At 53.0% G+C, this 22,647-nt stretch overlaps 2 pseudogenes across 2 annotated transcripts; both read right to left on the bottom strand.

The window, feature by feature from the left end:
* Positions 1 to 6,450: 6,450 nt before the first annotated feature.
* Positions 6,451 to 9,251, bottom strand: LOC309849922 (Golgi-associated RAB2 interactor protein 4 pseudogene; annotated as a pseudogene). The gene has a single exon. The product of its transcript is annotated as a Golgi-associated RAB2 interactor protein 4 pseudogene (transcript).
* A 9,357-nt stretch (positions 9,252 to 18,608) lies between these two features.
* Positions 18,609 to 20,855, bottom strand: LOC309850254 (Golgi-associated RAB2 interactor protein 4 pseudogene; annotated as a pseudogene). Its single transcript has one exon. The product of its transcript is annotated as a Golgi-associated RAB2 interactor protein 4 pseudogene (transcript).
* Positions 20,856 to 22,647: the final 1,792 nt, after the last annotated feature.

The following is a 22,647-nucleotide window of genomic DNA, read 5'->3' as shown; positions in this document are numbered from 1 at the left end:
TCTGCTTTGAGACCCACTGTGGACTAGGCTTTTGCTGTGCTGGCCAGAACTCTGCAGCTGACCTTGGGAAAGCCCTTCTCCTCTCTAGGCCTCAACTTCCTCATATGTAAAGTACATCTGGGATTAGTCAAGATCCTTCTGGGTCTGACATGCTGTGTGGTTCTAGCTGTCCCAGTACTGTCTCTCTTTGCCGGGCGTCAATGAGCCTGAAGGCATGTGGCGAGGGATAGGGAGAAGGGGACCGAGAGTCATCCGGTGCGGGTTCTTGTGAGTTTAATTCACTGAAAGGGGGAGGACAAGAAAGGGGTAAGAAAATGAAGTAAAACGAAGGAAGAACCTAAGAGGGGAGTTGAGGAGGGGGAAGGTAGGAAACCTGGAGGTGGCACAATGACCTCAGGGCTCCTCAGGTACATCCTGGCCTGGCGGACATTGTTAGAAGGGGAGGTGAGGGAGTGGCAAGTCTTGTTTTCCAAAGAAGGCCACAATACCATCGCCGCCCCCACGGGCTTCTGCAATGTGGTCTTGTCATTGCCCTGTGAAGAAGGAAAAGTTCATTTTCTCTCCCCTAAAACTGGGGTTGTCCTTCTGACTCACTTGTAGCCAGTAGAATGTGGCAGCAGTTCCGTTGGGTGCCTTCTGAGGCTCAGGGAGAAGCAGCTTCCACTTGGCTATCTTGAGATATTTGCTCTGAGGGAAGCCAATCTGACTACCCGTGAGCACCATGAGGAAGGCCGCGTGTAGGCATTCCTGTGGAGAACCCCACCTTATCGCCATCTCCCTCAAGGCACCAGACTCGTGAGTGAAGATTGGACTCGCCAGCCCTGACTGCTGGTTCACTTCACTTGCTACCATGAGGAGCAGAAGAAACCGCTCCCAGTGGAGCCCTGCCCAAATTCTTGATGTAGAGCAATCTATGAGATATCATTTTTTAGGTCACAAAGTTTTGGGGGGGTTTGTTATAAAGCTAAAGGATGGCAGGAGAGGCTTATAAAAATACAAGCTTCCTTAAAACGAGAAACCCTTAAACATGTATGAACGAGACTTTTAAGAGCTCAGAGATGTGTGAGATTTCAAAACAATTGGGAGGCCAACTTCTCACGTTGCCTGTCCAGGACATTACCACAAAGTTACCATTTTCTATAGGTCACCGTACTATGTTTTTTTAAAAAGTGTGTTTTTATGGGACAAAGGGGACAAAAGGCACCCATCCCAGCAGATCGGTTAGAAGGAAAGAGGTGAGAAGCAGCACATGTTGGCGAGGATGGGAAACAGCAGAGCGCCCACGCATGCCTGGTGGGAGAGCAAAGTAATGGGACAGTCACTGTGGAATTAGCATCTGGGACTGAACATATGTGTGTATTCAGTTCCGTTTCTATATGTCTGACAGAAATGTATGTATATTTTTACCCAAAGTTCTGCATATAAATGTTCATAGCAGCACTATTCTTATTAGCCCCAAAGTGGAAGTAACTCGAACACCCACCAAAGGCTGAATGAATCAGTAAATTGTCGAATATGAAATATATCTGTAATGAAATATAGCTGTGAGAAGGAATAGTTGCCACAAAAATCATGGACAAACCTCATGACTCTGCTGTTGAGGGAGAGAAACCGGAGTCAAAGAATACATACAACGTGCTTCCATTTACCTAAAGTGGAAAAAGAAGCAAAATGGGTCTCCGATGTCAGAGGTTAGGGTAATGGTTCCCCCGGGTGGTAGAGAACCTGGGAGGGGCTTCTCGTATGATGTTCTATCTCCAGCTCAAATGTGAACAACAGGAGCAAGGGCATGCTCTCGAAGCAAAGGATAGTTCTTGAAATAACTCATTTAACTTTCTAAAAGGTTTTATGAAAAACTTTAATTAATTTTTAAAATTAAATGAAATGTAATAAACAGGAGGCTTTTAATTTCTCCTTCTTTAATCTCCTGTAAATTGCGTATGGCAAGGTGCTGGGGCCGTGACTATGTCCGTGGGAGAAAGAAACCGGGCCGACGTGGTCAGCAGCCACAGAAACTGGGGGAAAGAGGCCAGCCCTCCAAGGAAGGTGCTTCTCCGAGGCTCCTCGAGGCCAACTGTATTGTGTGCACGCAAGGGCATTTCTAGAAAGATCTTTCCCAAGCTTGTGCAGGTCACGGCACATGCAGAAAACGGCAACATTGGAATGGCATACTGGCGTATCACATGGGGCTCCCGGCAGCCAAAGCCAACTGGCTGGGTCCTCCGGGTGCCCCCAAGCTGAGTGGTATCATTTCCTCAGCACACCTGTGGGAAAACACCCACTCACAGAGTGTGGGAAAACATGAACTCCCGTAACACATTGTAAGTTCTCTTGCTCTTCTGCTCCAGGAAATTCCAGCTCTATGTGCCCTTCATTTCTGGATTACAGGTCCCATTTGCAGTAACGTAGATCACGGGGCCCAGGGGTTTATGTAGCATTCCTGGTCTCTGCTTTATGCCGCGGTCTCATTTCCCCTTCCAGCCTCATTTCCCAACACACCCTCACCCCCTTCCCGCTACCCTCCCCCACCCTATCCCCTAAACACACGATATCCTGGGCGCGCTGTTCTTGTCTGTCATCTAGAAACATCGCCCAAGACCCCCAAGCTCCCAGGTCCTCCTCTTTCTCCATCATCTCTCTGCTCAGACCTTCCCTTCTCTACGATGCCTCTTTCTATACGCTACCCAAGGCCACCGCCGCACTTTGATTTGCGTTCCTGGTAGGTGTGTGTATACATGAATTATCTTGCCCATAGTAGGAGCTCTCAACAACTGTTTCTCGAATGACTTCTAGGCTGCAGAGAGACCGTGACACTAATTCCACCCTACCCCTGTTCTGGATGGTCACTCATTATCCCCTTGAGTCGGAACCCCCACGTTCCTAGGGTACCCGTCTTGTGGCCACTCCACACTCTGCCATTGCCCTGCCCTGGGAGCCATGCAGCCTGGTTGAGAGACATTACGCACCCATCCCCTCAACTCTGGGATTGACATTAGGCTAATGGTGATGTGACAAAGGGAGGGGGGGACTGCCCCTTAGCCTCAGTGCTGGCTCCCACCATTCAAGCAATAGCCGGTAGTACCAGGATGTGGCCACAAGGGGCTCTACTGGGTGACTCTTACCTGTACAGTGGAGGAGGGTTTGTGGGAATCCATCTTGCCCAGATGCACAAGGAACAGCTCAAGGAGCTGTCGCCTCCTGTCCAGTTCCCTTTGGCTGCCTTATCCTGATGCTTTACCCCCTTAGCCACCGAGAAGCTCTTTTCTATCTTAAAGACATTCCTCCTTGCGGGGAAGGGCACTTCCCCTTTGGTCTGTTCTCCCTCCTCTAGAGGAGTGCTGAACCTATGCCACGAGCTCCCTGTCCCGCCAGGCAGGCTGTGGGATGGAAAATTGTCCTGTGCCATCTTTTCAACACCTCCTGACTCTGCCCCCTTCTGTTTCCCCAACGCCACCCAGGATTAGGTTTCTTCATCTCTGGCCAGGATTAATACAATCCTGGCTTCCTGGAGGATCGCTGGTCTCCAGACAGCCCCCTGGCCACCAGCTGTGCACCCTGGCTTTCAACGGCTCCCCAAGGCCCAGACATTCACACAGCACCCCAGGTGCCCGAAGATCCAGCAGCCTGATTCTCCAGCCTCACGTCCCTCTTCTCCCCTTGGGCTCCAACCAGCAGTACTGAAATGCCTGTAATTGCTCAACACAAGTGATATTTCAAGGTTTTGTACTTTGCACACATTCTTTTCTGTGACCTGCGCCTCCCCATGCTGTGCCCTAGCTCCCCATACTTCCTCCGCCTGGCAGAGCCCTAGTCGCCCTTAAATCTGCTGATTCCTCTGTGAACCCTTCCCCAACCTCAGACTCCTTCCCATGCCCAGGAACCCCTCCTCGGAATGGATCCTGTGCCCTGAATGCACGTCTCTCCTTGTATCTGCCACTTAGAGTTGGGATGACTCCTCAAGCCTGTCCTGTTTTCCCCATCGACGCCACAGCTCCCCGCGGGAGGCCGAGCTAGCACTCAGTGGGTGATACGTGGGAGGTGTTGCCTCACCCCTCTCTGAACCATCGCCTCCACCTTGAGCAAGTCCTTTCAATGCTCTGACCTCCCCTTTGCTGATCTGCCAAACGGAGACCTGGGACAATCAGATGAACTTTAAATCATGAATGAACTCTAAGGGGCTCAGTGCTGTTCAACAGCCAAATGCTATGCAGATGTCTTTATTCCACACTCACATTTACCTGCACTTGCCTGTGTGGAAATCAGAGGGTCAAAGGAATGGGAAGTGCTCTTTTTGTAACTTCGCTGCCTTGAGTCCAGGGAAAAGCTGCTTACGAGTCAACTATTAATTCTCTCTCCCCATAGCAACGAGTCTTCTCTGAAGCTCTGGGTTAATGATTCTTCTTCTTCTTCTTTTTTTTTTTTTTTCTCCTAAAGATTTTATTTATTTATTTGACAGAGGGAGAGAGGTCACAAGTAGGCAGAGAGGCAGGCGGAGAGAGAGGAGGAAGCAGGCTCCCTGCCTAGCAGAGAGCCCGATGCGGGTCTCGATCCCAGGACCCTGGGATCATGACCTGAGTTGAAGGCAGAGGCTTTAACCCACTGAGCCACCTAGGCACCCCTGGGTTAATGATTCTGAGGTTGTTTTCATCGCGGGGCCAAACCGTATCTAATCTTTGGCATGGTGTATTCTTTAAGAATAACTTGACTCGCTCCAATAATTCTCCATTCTGGGGTTGTGAACCTTGCTCGGCCCGAGGAAACGGTGACTGTGTGGGGGTCCCTGGCTCTGTTCCTTCCTCCTCCGTGCCCCCACCCCATGGCCACGGCCACCTTCCCTTCACAAAGAGGAGAGACTCCTCTCCTCTCCTCCCCCACTGAAGGGCCAAGCACGGATGCTGGGACCTAACAGATTATCTCCCTCACGTGAAGTTTAAGGATTTGTTTTCTGAACTCTGAAGGGGAGACTTGGTAAGGGCAAACCCCTTTAAATTGTTTCTCCGTGCCCAAGTTTAGTTAGTGGAGGTGGGAGAAACGGATTGTAGGGAGATTCCCGACTGGCCCCTGGAACCCCAGGCTGTTTATGGCTGCAGTGCAGGTCACACAGAGGCTGGGGATGGAAGTCTGGGAGCCAGACACCGCTCACGGGTGGTCTGGGCACTCTTGAGAGAAGACCAGCTGACGGCCGGGAACTCACCGAAATTCAAAAACCAGCTCGCAGAGGCCCACTACCAAGAGTCCCCCAGCTCGATCCCTCCCTCCCCTTAATCTAGCACATTTGGTGCAGAGTTTGGGAACACAGTGGTGGAAATGCTTTGCATAAAGGAGTGGGTCACTGTTCTGCAAAGGTTCCACTGTGCCGTAGGAACAAGTTCACTTTTCAGTGCTCCTCTGTGTAGGTCACTGTTCAAAGGTTCCACTGTGCCGTAGGAACAAGTTCACTTTTCAGTGCTCCTCTGTGTAAAATAGAGATTACATGTACCGTCGGTAATTTATGCCAAGAACCCAGAACCCAATTTAAAGAGACCAGACCTTCCAGACAGAAGACAAACACTTTTGTGCGTACATAAGAGTGAAAACGTAAGGGAAGGTGTTGGTATGTCTGGAGCAGAAATTTCATCATAACCGCCCCGGCATTTCGCGGACCATTCAGACTGCAGAGATCTGATGGCCCAACAGAACATTTCCAACAGCACTGAAAGCCCGGTCTTCGCCTCATGATCTTGTCTTGCCTTTTCACACTGTCCTGAATTTTGCGTGTACTGTTCCCTTGTGTTTTGTCCCACATGTACTTTTAAAATGTTTTACCACATGTACTTTCGATTTTTGTTTTGGAACTATTCTGCAGGTGGAATAGGTGACAGCCACAGAATCGGTGTTTATGCTAGGCCGGGGTATGCAGCTAGGCCGGGGTATGCAGCTATACACTATCTCTGTCACATCCCACTCTATTGTCAGTGGTGCTGATAGTAATTTGGGCTGCTTGCAGTGTTTTGCTACTTTTTGCTATAAACGTTCTCAGTGCCTTAGCAAGTTCTTTCCTTGGTGTATATACCCTGGGTATAGACAGGTTCTCAGTCTAGCTGAGAATATTGCCAGCACAGGCTGCTGTTCCCCTCTGCTGGCAGATGCTGGCAGATCCCCAAAGATGAGGAGTCCCCCCCCCCCATTCTTTCTTTGTCCCTGTTCTTTGTCTATGGACCCTCAGGGGTTAGGAACATTCATTAAACTAGAGAAATGGGGGAGGTGGAGCTTTCTGGGCCATAGTATACTTTCAACTGTGGCCCGGAGAAACAAGCCAGACAGGCCTTGAGGCAGGATGCTTTGGCTCTGAGCATGGGTGTGAGGTGGGGGCGGTCCTCGACTGGACCCTTGGGTCTTAGGTGGCAGCCCCCCTGTGAGGTCACCACTGGGCTGCAGGACCTAGAAATTCAAACACAATGCAGCATGCCATTTTTTAAAAATTTTTTTATTTTATTTTTTGTAATGTCTCCTGGGAGAGGTCCCCCAGCTGCCCAATATCTGGGCCTAGGAAGTTCCATCCCTCCATGACCTCCGATGTCCGGCTCCCTGCGCTCTCCAAGCCCTGGCTGCTCGCCGCCGCCTGGGCGATGGCCTCCACACCACACCGCTCGTGTCCGCAGTCTTCTCCCCCATGGGCACGTCTCTGCGGTGTGGGGAGGCCGCGCGCCTCAGGCAGTGAGGCTGAGTCTCAGGTTCCTCAGGAACCTGCGGATCCTGCCCAGCATCTTGGTGCCTGAGCCCGAGCTGCCGCCGGAGAGGCTCCGCCCCGACTTGTGGGAGGTCCCGGAGTCCTCGGCGCTGGGGGCGTGGCTGATGCCTTCGTCGGGGGCGCGCCTGGCGCGCGCCGGGCTGCTGCGGCCCTTGTCCTCCTTGTGCTCCCGCGCGGCTCTGTGGCTGCCTAAGGAGCGGCTGGAGTCCGCCGGGGCGATCTTGTGCCCCGGGGCCTTGTGGCGGCTGTCGGCGGCCCTGCGGTGGCGGGAAGTGCGGGGGTCTCGCTCCTCCTCCCGGCGCGTGCGGGGCGGCCTTCCCGCCGGCTCCCCACTGCCCGCCGAGCTCGGCGCGTCCCAGAGGAGCTGGCCTTCCGACGCGTCCCGAGCGGCTTCTCCCGCAGGCTTGGCGGCAGCTCCGGGCCCGGCGAACGCCAGGCATCTGCCGGCCTCCCCCGCTGCGAACTCTGCTGCTGTCCCTGCCGCCGCCACTGCCGCAGCTGCCGCGGCCTCCCCGGCGGCCGCCGCCTCGGACGTGGCCCCTGCTGCCGACTCCCTGGAGAGCCCCGGGCAGTTGGGGGCAGCGAAGGTGGGCACGCTGTTGGGTTTGGGGGGGTCCTGAACAGTCTCTTCCCCGCCAGCAAAAGCTGCAGAGGTGGCCCCGGCCACCTCCGAGCCCTCGTGGAGGCTCCGGATACTAACCTGGTCCTGATCCATTATTTGGACATCTGCGCCTGCTGCGTTCCTGCCGTCGTCGTCCTCCAGCAGAGGCATGTCCAGCATGTCCTCTGCTCGAGCGGCGTGGGTTCTGCTGTGAGTGGGCACCGGCGGCGGCCTCAGTACCTGGATAATGCTCTCCCAGTAGGGGAAGAGATCTTCCTGTGCATCCAGTGGGGGGCTCAGCCGCAGGTAGCAGGAGCGGCCGGTGGCGAATTTGAGGCGAAGCATTTGTTTTTCCCGGTCGTGAACAGAAAGCCTCACAAACTTCAAGGGAAGGAGCCTGGTGAGCTCCAGGGTGGTGGAAGCCTTGCGGCCTTTTCCCTTGGTGGCCTGGCCCTGGTCGGAGTACTGTTCACAGCCGGTGGCCGGGCGGGCCAGCAGCAGGACATCTGGGAGCGGGAGGCTGGGGCTGGTGGATGCGATGCCCACGGTCATCATTCGGACTCGGTTGTGCACGTCGACGACTTCCCCTCTTTTGGTGACCTGCACAAAGTCGCTTTCGAGCATGGGTGCGTATTTAAATAGGTCATATTCTCCCTTACGCAGTTGTCGCTGGAGTTTCCCCATGGCGGTGTTGAACATGCCCACCCTGGAGGCGCTGTGGGCGGTGTGATAAGGCGTCAGAGACTCCATGTTTTTGAGTTGGTAGCACAATCGGGCTGGGCCGGCGAGGGGTGGGCGTTGGTCTGGGGGCCGGTCCCTGGAGCTCCTCCTCCTCCTCGACCTCTGTTGGGTTGGCAGAGCGGGCAGCCCCCCTCCTGCTGCACGCGGCTGGCTCTCCTGCTGCAGGCGGCTGGCTCTGTGGCAGGGGTCCCAAATCCACCCCGCGCCCCACAGGCCACAGGCCACAGGCCACAGGCCCCCGCTTTGTCTCAGAACCTCCCAGAGACAGGGGTCAGGGTGGGGGGGATCTGAGGGTGACCGAGGGGATGCTGGTGGGTGCTGGGGTTTTAATCTAAAAAAGAGAAGAACTTGCAGTTTGTAGTGTGAAGTACAAACTGAAGTCTTGGTGAGAGACTAAGCACTCTCTCAGCCTGCACCCCTGAGCGGCCCTATTTATACTCTGCTGCCCTCTGTGACCTGTCACGCTGTCACATACCCCTTAGTGACACCCCCTCAGGGCAGGGCCATCATCCTCCCCCCAAATGTCCCATTGCCCCCACAGAGGACAGGCCCACCCTGCCAGGGACCCAGGCAGGTATCCAAATAAAAATGTCTTCAAATGGAACAATTTTGTGTGGGGAATTTTTTTTTCCCCTCCTCCAAATTCGGAAGATTTAGCAACTGGACAAAATCCATAGGAATTACTATAAGATGATGGGTTGGCAGAGTGTGCAGCCCCCCTCCTGCGGCTCTCGGCTGGCTCTGTGGCAGGGGTCCCACATGGATGGAGGAGGCACCATCCATCTCTATGCCCTTGCAGGGTATATGGCATATGCTTGAACCATTTGAGCTCTTGGTTTCGTTTTATCCAAGAACCCAGAATTGGCAGTCTTGACCCTTAACCTGTTCCTTCAGAAGATTGCAGTAGACATGGCTGCTAGCAGCCATTAAGAGCCATTAATGATGACATTAAAAACGGCCTCCCTGTGGGGCGCATGGGTGGCTCAGTGGGTTAAAGCCTCTGCCTTCAGCTCAGGTCATGATTCCCAGAGTCCTGGGACCAGCCCCACCTCGGGCTCTCTGCTCCAAAGGAAGCCTGCTTTCCCCTATCTCTCTGCCTGTCTCTCTGCCTACCTGTGATCTCTGTCTGACAAATAAATAAAATCATTAAAAAAAAAAACAAAAAAAAAAAAAAACAAAATAAAACACAAAAGGCCTCCCCTAGGCGCCAGGCCGTGTTCTCCGCATACGACCATGAGAATCCCATCAGGTTTGGTACGGTTCCCACTGCCCCGTTTTATGAAGAGAGTGAGGGGACATCATCAGCCTAACTTCACAGAACTAATGGTCGTAGAGGCCATGTTCACGGGCAGGTCTAGCGGATCCTAAAGCCTTGTTGGGAACCTCCATAGTACTTCGCTCCACAAAGCTTGGGCCAGCCACAGGTTTTAAACCAGACTGATTGAAGACCTTTCTGCGGCACTGTCGGAAGTTGCATGACTCCCTGCGTGTGTATGTGTTATGGAGAGAACCTAAGACGCTACTTCAGACAGCGGCTGGGCAGAATTGGGGATTAAATGTTACAGGGGGGCATCTTGGTTCCTCCCCTCGCTTATGCTTCCACAAGCAGCCCATCTGTGGAAACCTGGTTATTGTCTCCTAAGACCACCGCCTCCCACCCAGGTTTTCGTCCCTTCCCCTCCAGTGAAATGAAGCGGGGGTGGCGGGCGGAGTGCTGAGATGTCATCTGCGATTCCAAGAGCTTGCCAAGCAGCCTCCCTGGGCAACAGGAGTGCTTTGGAAGCAGCAACACCTGTGGGGAGCAAGTACCCTTGAGCTTCCTGCCTTACTGCCCCTCCCACACAGCTAGCCGCAGAGTATGTGATTTCCAAACTGTTGCTTGAACGTTCCAGAAGGATTTTCTGCTCCCAAGTCTCGTATCTCCCGGTTTGAGGGTTTGCCCGAAATCCGACATCTGGGATTCATTCCTTGAAAATCAAGGTCTTTCTGTTAAAACGCACACACGTGTTCATCCGCAGGTGAAAGGACAAATGAAAGGTGGTCTAGCCATACAGTGGGATGTTATTCAGCTGTAAAAAGAAAATGAGGTACTGCACCGTGCTACAACAGGGATGAATCCTGAAAATAGGATGCTAAGTACAGGAAGCCAGAGGCAAAACGGCCACATACTGTGTGATTTCATTGAGACGAAATGTTCCAGAAGAGGCAAATCCATAGCTATATCAGAGGCTGACTGGAGGGAGGGGAGTGTAGGGAGCGACTGCTTAATGAACAGGACCGGGATTTCCTTTGTGGGGATGACAATTCTGGAACTAGATAGTGGGGTGGTCTCACAGCATTGTGAACGTACTGAGTTTCACTCTCTCTACAATGGGTACGATGGTAAACTTGATGTTGTAGTTTCTCTCTCTCTTCCACAATGCACATATCCATTCCTGCTTGGAACCCTTTAGAAAGGCCAGTGGCGTGACTCAGCTTTCCGTTTCCTCATCTATAAAATGGGGTAAGAGCTGCCGTGAGGATTCAACGAGATCACGCACGTGAAGTGTTGAGCGTATCGTGGAGCTCCATAAATCGTAGCTGTTGTAATCATTCGTCCTCCGCTGGCCCTTCAAGCGTCGGTGCAGCTTCCTTCCTGAGAGCAGTTTTTGAGAAGACAAACTGAGACGCTTCTGGGGTCAGAGCTACTATGAGAACACAGAAGGATGCTCAATGGGCAAAACTGGCTTCTTCTGAGTCCCGGCTTCAGGCAGATCCGTGAACACACAGAGAAACTGAGCACAACCAGAGTCGGGGATGCAGCGAGAGGAAAGGCTTAATATGGGTTTGGGTTTCAAGGGTTTGTTCCAAGCCCATGGGGAGAAAGTGGGATAAAGATGGAAAATAGCATTTTAGCTCTTGGCAGAAAGTGCAAGTTTTAATTCCAGAGTCCCCTGGGGCCAGAACCCTTTAGAACGCTCGATTCGGAAAGAGGTGTCAGGCCAGATGTCAGGGAGAGGCAAGGGGACAAGGGTGAGGTCAGGAGAGAGGCTGGACTCTTCCAGGCCCTGCAGTGTGACGGCACCACCCCAGCAGGAGGCGGCCGCATGGAAGGACACTGGCTAAGCCCGTGTCTGATTCTGGCGGAGGCCCCATCCAAATAATTCTCCCGGATCCGCCCAACCTTCCCTCTCCGTCGCATGTGAAACAAGATGAACCAAACAACTTGATGGTAAATACATAGTCATCTTTTTTTAGTCAAGTATCAAAACACAAACGTGGCCGCAGAAAATTAAGCTGCTTTTAATGCACTTGGTAAAAGGAGCTTTCAGTTCCAATAACCATATGCAGTGTTATTTTTTGGATCAATTTTTTTGGCCATGGCCCCCACCCACTTCCTTCCCCTCCAATTCATTGTCGGTGGCAGCTGAGAAAAAGGGTCTTGAGTTTTCCTAACAGCTGATTGATTGGTGGCACCTACACCTACAACCAGAGGGTAAATGTGAGAAATTCCACACACACACACACACACACCACCACCACCCCCGACCCCTTCGAGAAACTAGATTATCTCCTGAAAGTGGGGGTAAACAGGTGCTATCACCAAGTGGATCTTTAGAGATTGGGCAGTGTCCCTGATGTGCAAGCAAAGCAGCAAAATCAGGACACTGGTGTCGCAGGGGTTAGCTTGAACCGTGCAGGAGTTCAGAGGAGCAAGCTCCCATTCATGTGCACAGGAGTCTGAACCTGGAATGAAGCTACTCTCTCTCCGAAGAGAGATGTTAGTGGCAGAGCACCCCATTTCTATTTCTAGCCTGGTACGGATACCTTTGTGTGCAGGCAAAGAGCAAGGGCGCCTTGGTTGAACTGGTTGCCACTTGCTGGTCAAGTTTAGAGGGTTCTTGGATTTCAACATCAGAAAGGAGCCCTTGTGTCTGGGTCCAGTCAGTCGGTTGGAGGGGGTCTGGTTGCCCTAAGCCTGAGTTGGTCCATCCACAAGACCCCCTGTCCATCTCTGAAGGCTGGGTCCCGGGCCAGGGCTGGGACGGACCTCTCTGATTTTGCCCCTTGGCCAAGAGGCCGAAATGTCCTCGTGAAGTTGAGGGAGTGGACGAGAAACAGAAACAAATGGCTTTAGTTCCAGGAAGTCAGAAATGGAAGGAAAAGTTGTAGATCTGCTTTGAGACCCACTGTGGACTAGGCTTTTGCTGTGCTGGCCAGAACTCTGCAGCTGACCTTGGGAAAGCCCTTCTCCTCTCTAGGCCTCAACTTCCTCATATGTAAAGTACATCTGGGATTAGTCAAGATCCTTCTGGGTCTGACATGCTGTGTGGTTCTAGCTGTCCCAGTACTGTCTCTCTTTGCCGGGCGTCAATGAGCCTGAAGGCATGTGGCGAGGGATAGGGAGAAGGGGACCGAGAGTCGTCCGGTGCGGGTTCTTGTGAGTTTAATTCACTGAAAGGGGGAGGACAAGAAAGGGGTAAGAAAATGAAGTAAAACGAAGGAAGAACCTAAGAGGGGAGTTGAGGAGGGGGAAGGTAGGAAACCTGGAGGTGGCACAATGACCTCAGGGCTCCTCAGGTACATCCTGGCCTGGCGGACATTGTTAGAAGGGGAGGTGAGGGAGTGGCAAGTCTTGTTTTCCAAAGAAGGCCACAATACCATCGCCGCCCCCACGGGCTTCTGCAATGTGGTCTTGTCATTGCCCTGTGAAGAAGGAAAAGTTCATTTTCTCTCCCCTAAAACTGGGGTTGTCCTTCTGACTCACTTGTAGCCAGTAGAATGTGGCAGCAGTTCCGTTGGGTGCCTTCTGAGGCTCAGGGAGAAGCAGCTTCCACTTGGCTATCTTGAGATATTTGCTCTGAGGGAAGCCAATCTGACTTCCCGTGAGCACCATGAGGAAGGCCGCGTGTAGGCATTCCTGTGGAGAACCCCACCTTATCGCCATCTCCCTCAAGGCACCAGACTCGTGAGTGAAGATTGGACTCGCCAGCCCTGACTGCTGGTTCACTTCACTTGCTACCATGAGGAGCAGAAGAAACCGCTCCCAGTGGAGCCCTGCCCAAATTCTTGATGTAGAGCAATCTACGAGATATCATTTTTTAGGTCACAAAGTTTTGGGGGGGTTTGTTATAAAGCAAAAGGATGGCAGGAGAGGCTTATAAAAATACAAGCTTCCTTAAAACGAGAAACCCTTAAACATGTATGAACGAGACTTTTAAGAGCTCAGAGATGTGTGAGATTTCAAAACAATTGGGAGGCCAACTTCTCACGTTGCCTGTCCAGGACATTACCACAAAGTTACCATTTTCTATAGGTCACCGTACTATGTTTTTTTAAAAAGTGTGTTTTTATGGGACAAAGGGGACAAAAGGCACCCATCCCAGCAGATCGGTTAGAAGGAAAGAGGTGAGAAGCAGCACATGTTGGCGAGGATGGGAAACAGCAGAGCGCCCACGCATGCCTGGTGGGAGAGCAAAGTAATGGGACAGTCACTGTGGAATTAGCATCTGGGACTGAACATATGTGTGTATTCAGTTCCGTTTCTATATGTCTGACAGAAATGTATGTATATTTTTACCCAAAGTTCTGCATATAAATGTTCATAGCAGCACTATTCTTATTAGCCCCAAAGTGGAAGTAACTCGAACACCCACCAAAGGCTGAATGAATCAGTAAATTGTCGAATATGAAATATATCTGTAATGAAATATAGCTGTGAGAAGGAATAGTTGCCACAAAAATCATGGACAAACCTCATGACTCTGCTGTTGAGGGAGAGAAACCGGAGTCAAAGAATACATACAACGTGCTTCCATTTACCTAAAGTGGAAAAAGAAGCAAAATGGGTCTCCGATGTCAGAGGTTAGGGTAATGGTTCCCCCGGGTGGTAGAGAACCTGGGAGGGGCTTCTCGTATGATGTTCTATCTCCAGCTCAAATGTGAACAACAGGAGCAAGGGCATGCTCTCGAAGCAAAGGATAGTTCTTGAAATAACTCATTTAACTTTCTAAAAGGTTTTATGAAAAACTTTAATTAATTTTTAAAATTAAATGAAATGTAATAAACAGGAGGCTTTTAATTTCTCCTTCTTTAATCTCCTGTAAATTGCGTATGGCAAGGTGCTGGGGCCGTGACTATGTCCGTGGGAGAAAGAAACCGGGCCGACGTGGTCAGCAGCCACAGAAACTGGGGGAAAGAGGCCAGCCCTCCAAGGAAGGTGCTTCTCCGAGGCTCCTCGAGGCCAACTGTATTGTGTGCACGCAAGGGCATTTCTAGAAAGATCTTTCCCAAGCTTGTGCAGGTCACGGCACATGCAGAAAACGGCAACATTGGAATGGCATACTGGCGTATCACATGGGGCTCCCGGCAGCCAAAGCCAACTGGCTGGGTCCTCCGGGTGCCCCCAAGCTGAGTGGTATCATTTCCTCAGCACACCTGTGGGAAAACACCCACTCACAGAGTGTGGGAAAACATGAACTCCCGTAACACATTGTAAGTTCTCTTGCTCTTCTGCTCCAGGAAATTCCAGCTCTATGTGCCCTTCATTTCTGGATTACAGGTCCCATTTGCAGTAACGTAGATCACGGGGCCCAGGGGTTTATGTAGCATTCCTGGTCTCTGCTTTATGCCGCGGTCTCATTTCCCCTTCCAGCCTCATTTCCCAACACACCCTCACCCCCTTCCCGCTACCCTCCCCCACCCTATCCCCTAAACACACGATATCCTGGGCGCGCTGTTCTTGTCTGTCATCTAGAAACATCGCCCAAGACCCCCAAGCTCCCAGGTCCTCCTCTTTCTCCATCATCTCTCTGCTCAGACCTTCCCTTCTCTACGATGCCTCTTTCTATACGCTACCCAAGGCCACCGCCGCACTTTGATTTGCGTTCCTGGTAGGTGTGTGTATACATGAATTATCTTGCCCATAGTAGGAGCTCTCAACAACTGTTTCTCGAATGACTTCTAGGCTGCAGAGAGACCGTGACACTAATTCCACCCTACCCCTGTTCTGGATGGTCACTCATTATCCCCTTGAGTCGGAACCCCCACGTTCCTAGGGTACCCGTCTTGTGGCCACTCCACCTCTGCCATTGCCCTGCCCTGGGAGCCATGCAGCCTGGTTGAGAGACATTACGCACCCATCCCCTCAACTCTGGGATTGACATTAGGCTAATGGTGATGTGACAAATGGAGGGGGCAACTGCCCCTTAGCCTCAGTGCTGGCTCCCACCATTCAAGCAATAGCCCGTAATACCAGGATGTGGCCACAAGGGGCTCTACTGGGTGACTCTTACCTGTACAGTGGAGGAGGGTTTGTGGGAATCCATCTTGCCCAGATGCACAAGGAACAGCTCAAGGAGCTGTCGCCTCCTGTCCAGTTCCCTTTGGCTGCCTTATCCTGATGCTTTACCCCCTTAGCCACCTAGAAGCTCTTTTGTATCTTAAAGACATTCCTCCTTGCGGGGAAGGGCACTTCCCCTTTGGTCTGTTCTCCCTCCTCTAGAGGAGTGCTGAACCTATGCCACGAGCTCCCTGTCCCGCCAGGCAGGCTGTGGGATGGAAAATTGTCCTGTGCCATCTTTTCAACACCTCCTGACTCTGCCCCCTTCTGTTTCCCCAACGCCACCCAGGATTAGGTTTCTTCATCTCTGGCCAGGATTAATACAATCCTGGCTTCCTGGAGGATCGCTGGTCTCCAGACAGCCCCCTGGCCACCAGCTGTGCACCCTGGCTTTCAACGGCTCCCCAAGGCCCAGACATTCACACAGCACCCCAGGTGCCCGAAGATCCAGCAGCCTGATTCTCCAGCCTCACGTCCCTCTTCTCTCCTTGGGCTCCAACCAGCAGTACTGAAATGCCTGTAATTGCTCAACACAAGTGATATTTCAAGGTTTTGTACTTTGCACACATTCTTTTCTGTGACCTGCGCCTCCCCATGCTGTGCCCTAGCTCCCCATACTTCCTCCGCCTGGCAGAGCCCTAGTCGCCCTTAAATCTGCTGATTCCTCTGTGAACCCTTCCCCGACCTCAGACTCCTTCCCATGCCCAGGAACCCCTCCTCGGAATGGATCCTGTGCCCTGAATGCACGTCTCTCCTTGTATCTGCCACTTAGAGTTGGGATGACTCCTCAAGCCTGTCCTGTTTTCCCCATCGACGCCACAGCTCCCCGCGGGAGGCCGAGCTAGCACTCAGTGGGTGATACGTGGGAGGTGTTGCCTCACCCCTCTCTGAACCATCGCCTCCACCTTGAGCAAGTCCTTTCAATGCTCTGACCTCCCCTTCGCTGATCTGCCAAACGGAGACCTGGGACAATCAGATGAACTTTAAATCATGAATGAACTCTAAGGGGCTCAGTGCTGTTCAACAGCCAAATGCTATGCAGATGTCTTTATTCCACACTCACATTTACCTGCACTTGCCTGTGTGGAAATCAGAGGGTCAAAGGAATGGGAAGTGCTCTTTTTGTAACTTCGCTGCCTTGAGTCCAGGGAAAAGCTGCTTACGAGTCAACTATTAATTCTCTCTCCCCATAGCAACGAGTCTTCTCTGAAGCTCTGGGTTAATGATTCTTCTTCTTCTTCTTCTTTTTTTTTTTTCTCCTAAAGATTTTATTTATTTATTTGACAGAGGGAGAGAGGTCACAAGTAGGCAGAGAGGCAGGCGGAGAGAGAGGAGGAAGCAGGCTCCCTGCCTAGCAGAGAGCCCGATGCGGGTCTCGATCCCAGGACCCTGGGATCATGACCTGAGTTGAAGGCAGAGGCTTTAACCCACTGAGCCACCTAGGCACCCCTGGGTTAATGATTCTGAGGTTGTTTTCCTCGCGGGGCCAAACCGTATCTAATCTTTGGCATGGTGTATTCTTTAAGAATAACTTGACTCGCTCCAATAATTCTCCATTCTGGGGTTGTGAACCTTGCTCGGCCCGAGGAAACGGTGACTGTGTGGGGGTCCCTGGCTCCGTTCCTTCCTCCTCCGTGCCCCCACCCCATGGCCATGGCCACCTTCCCTTCACAAAGAGGAGAGACTCCTCTCCTCTCCTCCCCCACTGAAGGGCCAAGCACGGATGCTGGGACCTAACAGATTATCTCCCTCACGTGAAGTTTAAGGATTTGTTTTCTGAACTCTGAAGGGGAGACTTGGTAAGGGCAAACCCCTTTAAATTGTTTCTCCGTGCCCAAGTTTAGTTAGTGGAGGTGGGAGAAACGGATTGTAGGGAGATTCCCGACTGGCCCCTGGAACCCCAGGCTGTTTATGGCTGCAGTGCAGGTCACACAGAGGCTGGGGATGGAAGTCTGGGAGCCAGACACCGCTCACGGGTGGTCTGGGCACTCTTGAGAGAAGACCAGCTGACGGCCGGGAACTCACCGAAATTCAAAAACCAGCTCGCAGAGGCCCACTACCAAGAGTCCCCCAGCTCGATCCCTCCCTCCCCTTAATCTAGCACATTTGGTGCAGAGTTTGGGAACACAGTGGTGGAAATGCTTTGCATAAAGGAGTGGGTCACTGTTCTGCAAAGGTTCCACTGTGCCGTAGGAACAAGTTCACTTTTCAGTGCTCCTCTGTGTAAAACAGAGATTACATGTACCGTCGGTAATTTATGCCAAGAACCCAGAACCCAATTTAAAGAGACCAGACCTTCCAGACAGAAGACAAACACTTTTGTGCGTACATAAGAGTGAAAACGTAAGGGAAGGTGTTGGTATGTCTGGAGCAGAAATTTCATCATAACCGCCCCGGCATTTCGCGGACCATTCAGACTGCAGAGATCTGATGGCCCAACAGAACATTTCCAACAGCACTGAAAGCCCGGTCTTCGCCTCATGATCTTGTCTTGCCTTTTCACACTGTCCTGAATTTTGCGTGTACTGTTCCCTTGTGTTTTGTCCCACATGTACTTTTAAAATGTTTTACCACATGTACTTTCGATTTTTGTTTTGGAACTATTCTGCAGGTGGAATAGGTGACAGCCACAGAATCGGTGTTTATGCTAGGCCGGGGTATGCAGCTAGGCCGGGGTATGCAGCTGTACACTATCTCTGTCACATCCCACTCTATTGTCAGTGGTGCTGATAGTAATTTGGGCTGCTTGCAGTGTTTTGCTACTTTTTGCTATAAACGTTCTCAGTGCCTTAGCAAGTTCTTTCCTTGGTGTATATACCCTGGGTATAGACAGGTTCTCAGTCTAGCTGAGAATATTGCCAGCACAGGCTGCTGTTCCCCTCTGCTGGCAGATGCTGGCAGATCCCCAAAGATGAGGAGTCCCCCCCCCCATTCTTTCTTTGTCCCTGTTCTTTGTCTATGGACCCTCAGGGGTTAGGAACATTCATTAAACTAGAGAAATGGGGGAGGTGGAGCTTTCTGGGCCATAGTATACTTTCAACTGTGGCCCGGAGAAACAAGCCAGACAGGCCTTGAGGCAGGATGCTTTGGCTCTGAGCATGGGTGTGAGGTGGGGGCGGTCCTCGACTGGACCCTTGGGTCTTAGGTAGCAGCCCCCCTGTGAGGTCACCACTGGGCTGCAGGACCTAGAAATTCAAACACAATGCAGCATGCCATTTTTTAAAAATTTTTTTATTTTATTTTTTGTAATGTCTCCTGGGAGAGGTCCCCCAGCTGCCCAATATCTGGGCCTAGGAAGTTCCATCCCTCCATGACCTCCGATGTCCGGCTCCCTGCGCTCTCCAAGCCCTGGCTGCTCGCCGCCGCCTGGGCGATGGCCTCCACACCACACCGCTCGTGTCCGCAGTCTTCTCCCCCATGGGCACGTCTCTGCGGTGTGGGGAGGCCGCGCGCCTCAGGCAGTGAGGCTGAGTCTCAGGTTCCTCAGGAACCTGCGGATCCTGCCCAGCATCTTGGTGCCTGAGCCCGAGCTGCCGCCGGAGAGGCTCCGCCCCGACTTGTGGGAGGTCCCGGAGTCCTCGGCGCTGGGGGCGTGGCTGATGCCTTCGTCGGGGGCGCGCCTGGCGCGCGCCGGGCTGCTGCGGCCCTTGTCCTCCTTGTGCTCCCGCGCGGCTCTGTGGCTGCCTAAGGAGCGGCTGGAGTCCGCCGGGGCGATCTTGTGCCCCGGGGCCTTGTGGCGGCTGTCGGCGGCCCTGCGGTGGCGGGAAGTGCGGGGGTCTCGCTCCTCCTCCCGGCGCGTGCGGGGCGGCCTTCCCGCCGGCTCCCCACTGCCCGCCGAGCTCGGCGCGTCCCAGAGGAGCTGGCCTTCCGACGCGTCCCGAGCGGCTTCTCCCGCAGGCTTGGCGGCAGCTCCGGGCCCGGCGAACGCCAGGCATCTGCCGGCCTCCCCCGCTGCGAACTCTGCTGCTGTCCCTGCCGCCGCCACTGCCGCAGCTGCCGCGGCCTCCCCGGCGGCCGCCGCCTCGGACGTGGCCCCTGCTGCCGACTCCCTGGAGAGCCCCGGGCAGTTGGGGGCAGCGAAGGTGGGCACGCTGTTGGGTTTGGGGGGGTCCTGAACAGTCTCTTCCCCGCCAGCAAAAGCTGCAGAGGTGGCCCCGGCCACCTCCGAGCCCTCGTGGAGGCTCCGGATACTAACCTGGTCCTGATCCATTATTTGGACATCTGCGCCTGCTGCGTTCCTGCCGTCGTCGTCCTCCAGCAGAGGCATGTCCAGCATGTCCTCTGCTCGAGCGGCGTGGGTTCTGCTGTGAGTGGGCACCGGCGGCGGCCTCAGTACCTGGATAATGCTCTCCCAGTAGGGGAAGAGATCTTCCTGTGCATCCAGTGGGGGGCTCAGCCGCAGGTAGCAGGAGCGGCCGGTGGCGAATTTGAGGCGAAGCATTTGTTTTTCCCGGTCGTGAACAGAAAGCCTCACAAACTTCAAGGGAAGGAGCCTGGTGAGCTCCAGGGTGGTGGAAGCCTTGCGGCCTTTTCCCTTGGTGGCCTGGCCCTGGTCGGAGTACTGTTCACAGCCGGTGGCCGGGCGGGCCAGCAGCAGGACATCTGGGAGCGGGAGGCTGGGGCTGGTGGATGCGATGCCCACGGTCATCATTCGGACTCGGTTGTGCACGTCGACGACTTCCCCTCTTTTGGTGACCTGCACAAAGTCGCTTTCGAGCATGGGTGCGTATTTAAATAGGTCATATTCTCCCTTACGCAGTTGTCGCTGGAGTTTCCCCATGGTGGTGTTGAACATGCCCACCCTGGAGGCGCTGTGGGCGGTGTGATAAGGCGTCAGAGACTCCATGTTTTTGAGTTGGTAGCACAATCGGGCTGGGCCGGCGAGGGGTGGGCGTTGGTCTGGGGGCCGGTCCCTGGAGCTCCTCCTCCTCCTCGACCTCTGTTGGGTTGGCAGAGCGGGCAGCCCCCCTCCTGCTGCACGCGGCTGGCTCTCCTGCTGCAGGCGGCTGGCTCTGTGGCAGGGGTCCCAAATCCACCCCGCGCCCCACAGGCCACAGGCCACAGGCCACAGGCCCCCGCTTTGTCTCAGAACCTCCCAGAGACAGGGGTCAGGGTGGGGGGGATCTGAGGGTGACCGAGGGGATGCTGGTGGGTGCTGGGGTTTTAATCTAAAAAAGAGAAGAACTTGCAGTTTGTAGTGTGAAGTACAAACTGAAGTCTTGGTGAGAGACTAAGCACTCTCTCAGCCTGCACCCCTGAGCGGCCCTATTTATACTCTGCTGCCCTCTGTGACCTGTCACGCTGTCACATACCCCTTAGTGACACCCCCTCAGGGCAGGGCCATCATCCTCCCCCCAAATGTCCCATTGCCCCCACAGAGGACAGGCCCACCCTGCCAGGGACCCAGGCAGGTATCCAAATAAAAATGTCTTCAAATGGAACAATTTTGTGTGGGGAATTTTTTTTTCCCCTCCTCCAAATTCGGAAGATTTAGCAACTGGACAAAATCCATAGGAATTACTATAAGATGATGGGTTGGCAGAGTGTGCAGCCCCCCTCCTGCGGCTCTCGGCTGGCTCTGTGGCAGGGGTCCCACATGGATGGAGGAGGCACCATCCATCTCTATGCCCTTGCAGGGTATATGGCATATGCTTGAACCATTTGAGCTCTTGGTTTCGTTTTATCCAAGAACCCAGAATTGGCAGTCTTGACCCTTAACCTGTTCCTTCAGAAGATTGCAGTAGACATGGCTGCTAGCAGCCATTAAGAGCCATTAATGATGACATTAAAAACGGCCTCCCTGTGGGGCGCATGGGTGGCTCAGTGGGTTAAAGCCTCTGCCTTCAGCTCAGGTCATGATTCCCAGAGTCCTGGGACCAGCCCCACCTCGGGCTCTCTGCTCCAAAGGAAGCCTGCTTTCCCCTATCTCTCTGACTGTCTCTCTGCCTACCTGTGATCTCTGTCTGACAAATAAATAAAATCATTAAAAAAAAAAAAAAAAAAAAAACCAAAATAAAACACAAAAGGCCTCCCCTAGGCGCCAGGCCGTGTTCTCCGCATACGACCATGAGAATCCCATCAGGTTTGGTACGGTTCCCACTGCCCCGTTTTATGAAGAGAGTGAGGGGACATCATCAGCCTAACTTCACAGAACTAATGGTCGTAGAGGCCATGTTCACGGGCAGGTCTAGCGGATCCTAAAGCCTTGTTGGGAACCACCATAGTACTTCGCTCCACAAAGCTTGGGCCAGCCACAGGTTTTAAACCAGACTGATTGAAGACCTTTCTGCGGCACTGTCGGAAGTTGCATGACTCCCTGCGTGTGTATGTGTTATGGAGAGAACCTAAGACGCTACTTCAGACAGCGGCTGGGCAGAATTGGGGATTAAATGTTACAGGGGGGCATCTTGGTTCCTCCCCTCGCTTATGCTTCCACAAGCAGCCCATCTGTGGAAACCTGGTTATTGTCTCCTAAGACCACCGCCTCCCACCCAGGTTTTCGTCCCTTCCCCTCCAGTGAAATGAAGCGGGGGTGGCGGGCGGAGTGCTGAGATGTCATCTGCGATTCCAAGAGCTTGCCAAGCAGCCTCCCTGGGCAACAGGAGTGCTTTGGAAGCAGCAACACCTGTGGGGAGCAAGTACCCTTGAGCTTCCTGCCTTACTGCCCCTCCCACACAGCTAGCCGCAGAGTATGTGATTTCCAAACTGTTGCTTGAACGTTCCAGAAGGATTTTCTGCTCCCAAGTCTCGTATCTCCCGGTTTGAGGGTTTGCCCGAAATCCGACATCTGGGATTCATTCCTTGAAAATCAAGGTCTTTCTGTTAAAACGCACACACGTGTTCATCCGCAGGTGAAAGGACAAATGAAAGGTGGTCTAGCCATACAGTGGGATGTTATTCAGCTGTAAAAAGAAAATGAGGTACTGCACCGTGCTACAACAGGGATGAATCCTGAAAATAGGATGCTAAGTACAGGAAGCCAGAGGCAAAACGGCCACATACTGTGTGATTTCATTGAGACGAAATGTTCCAGAAGAGGCAAATCCATAGCTATATCAGAGGCTGACTGGAGGGAGGGGAGTGTAGGGAGCGACTGCTTAATGAACAGGACCGGGATTTCCTTTGTGGGGATGACAATTCTGGAACTAGATAGTGGGGTGGTCTCACAGCATTGTGAACGTACTGAGTTTCACTCTCTCTACAATGGGTACGATGGTAAACTTGATGTTGTAGTTTCTCTCTCTCTTCCACAAT

The sequence above is a fragment of the Mustela nivalis genome, assembly GCF_964662115.1.
Source record: "Mustela nivalis genome assembly, chromosome: 16".
NCBI lineage: Eukaryota > Metazoa > Chordata > Mammalia > Carnivora > Mustelidae > Mustela > Mustela nivalis.
The sequence above is the reverse complement of the archived record's forward strand: the minus strand, read 5'-3'. Positions and strand labels throughout refer to the sequence as shown.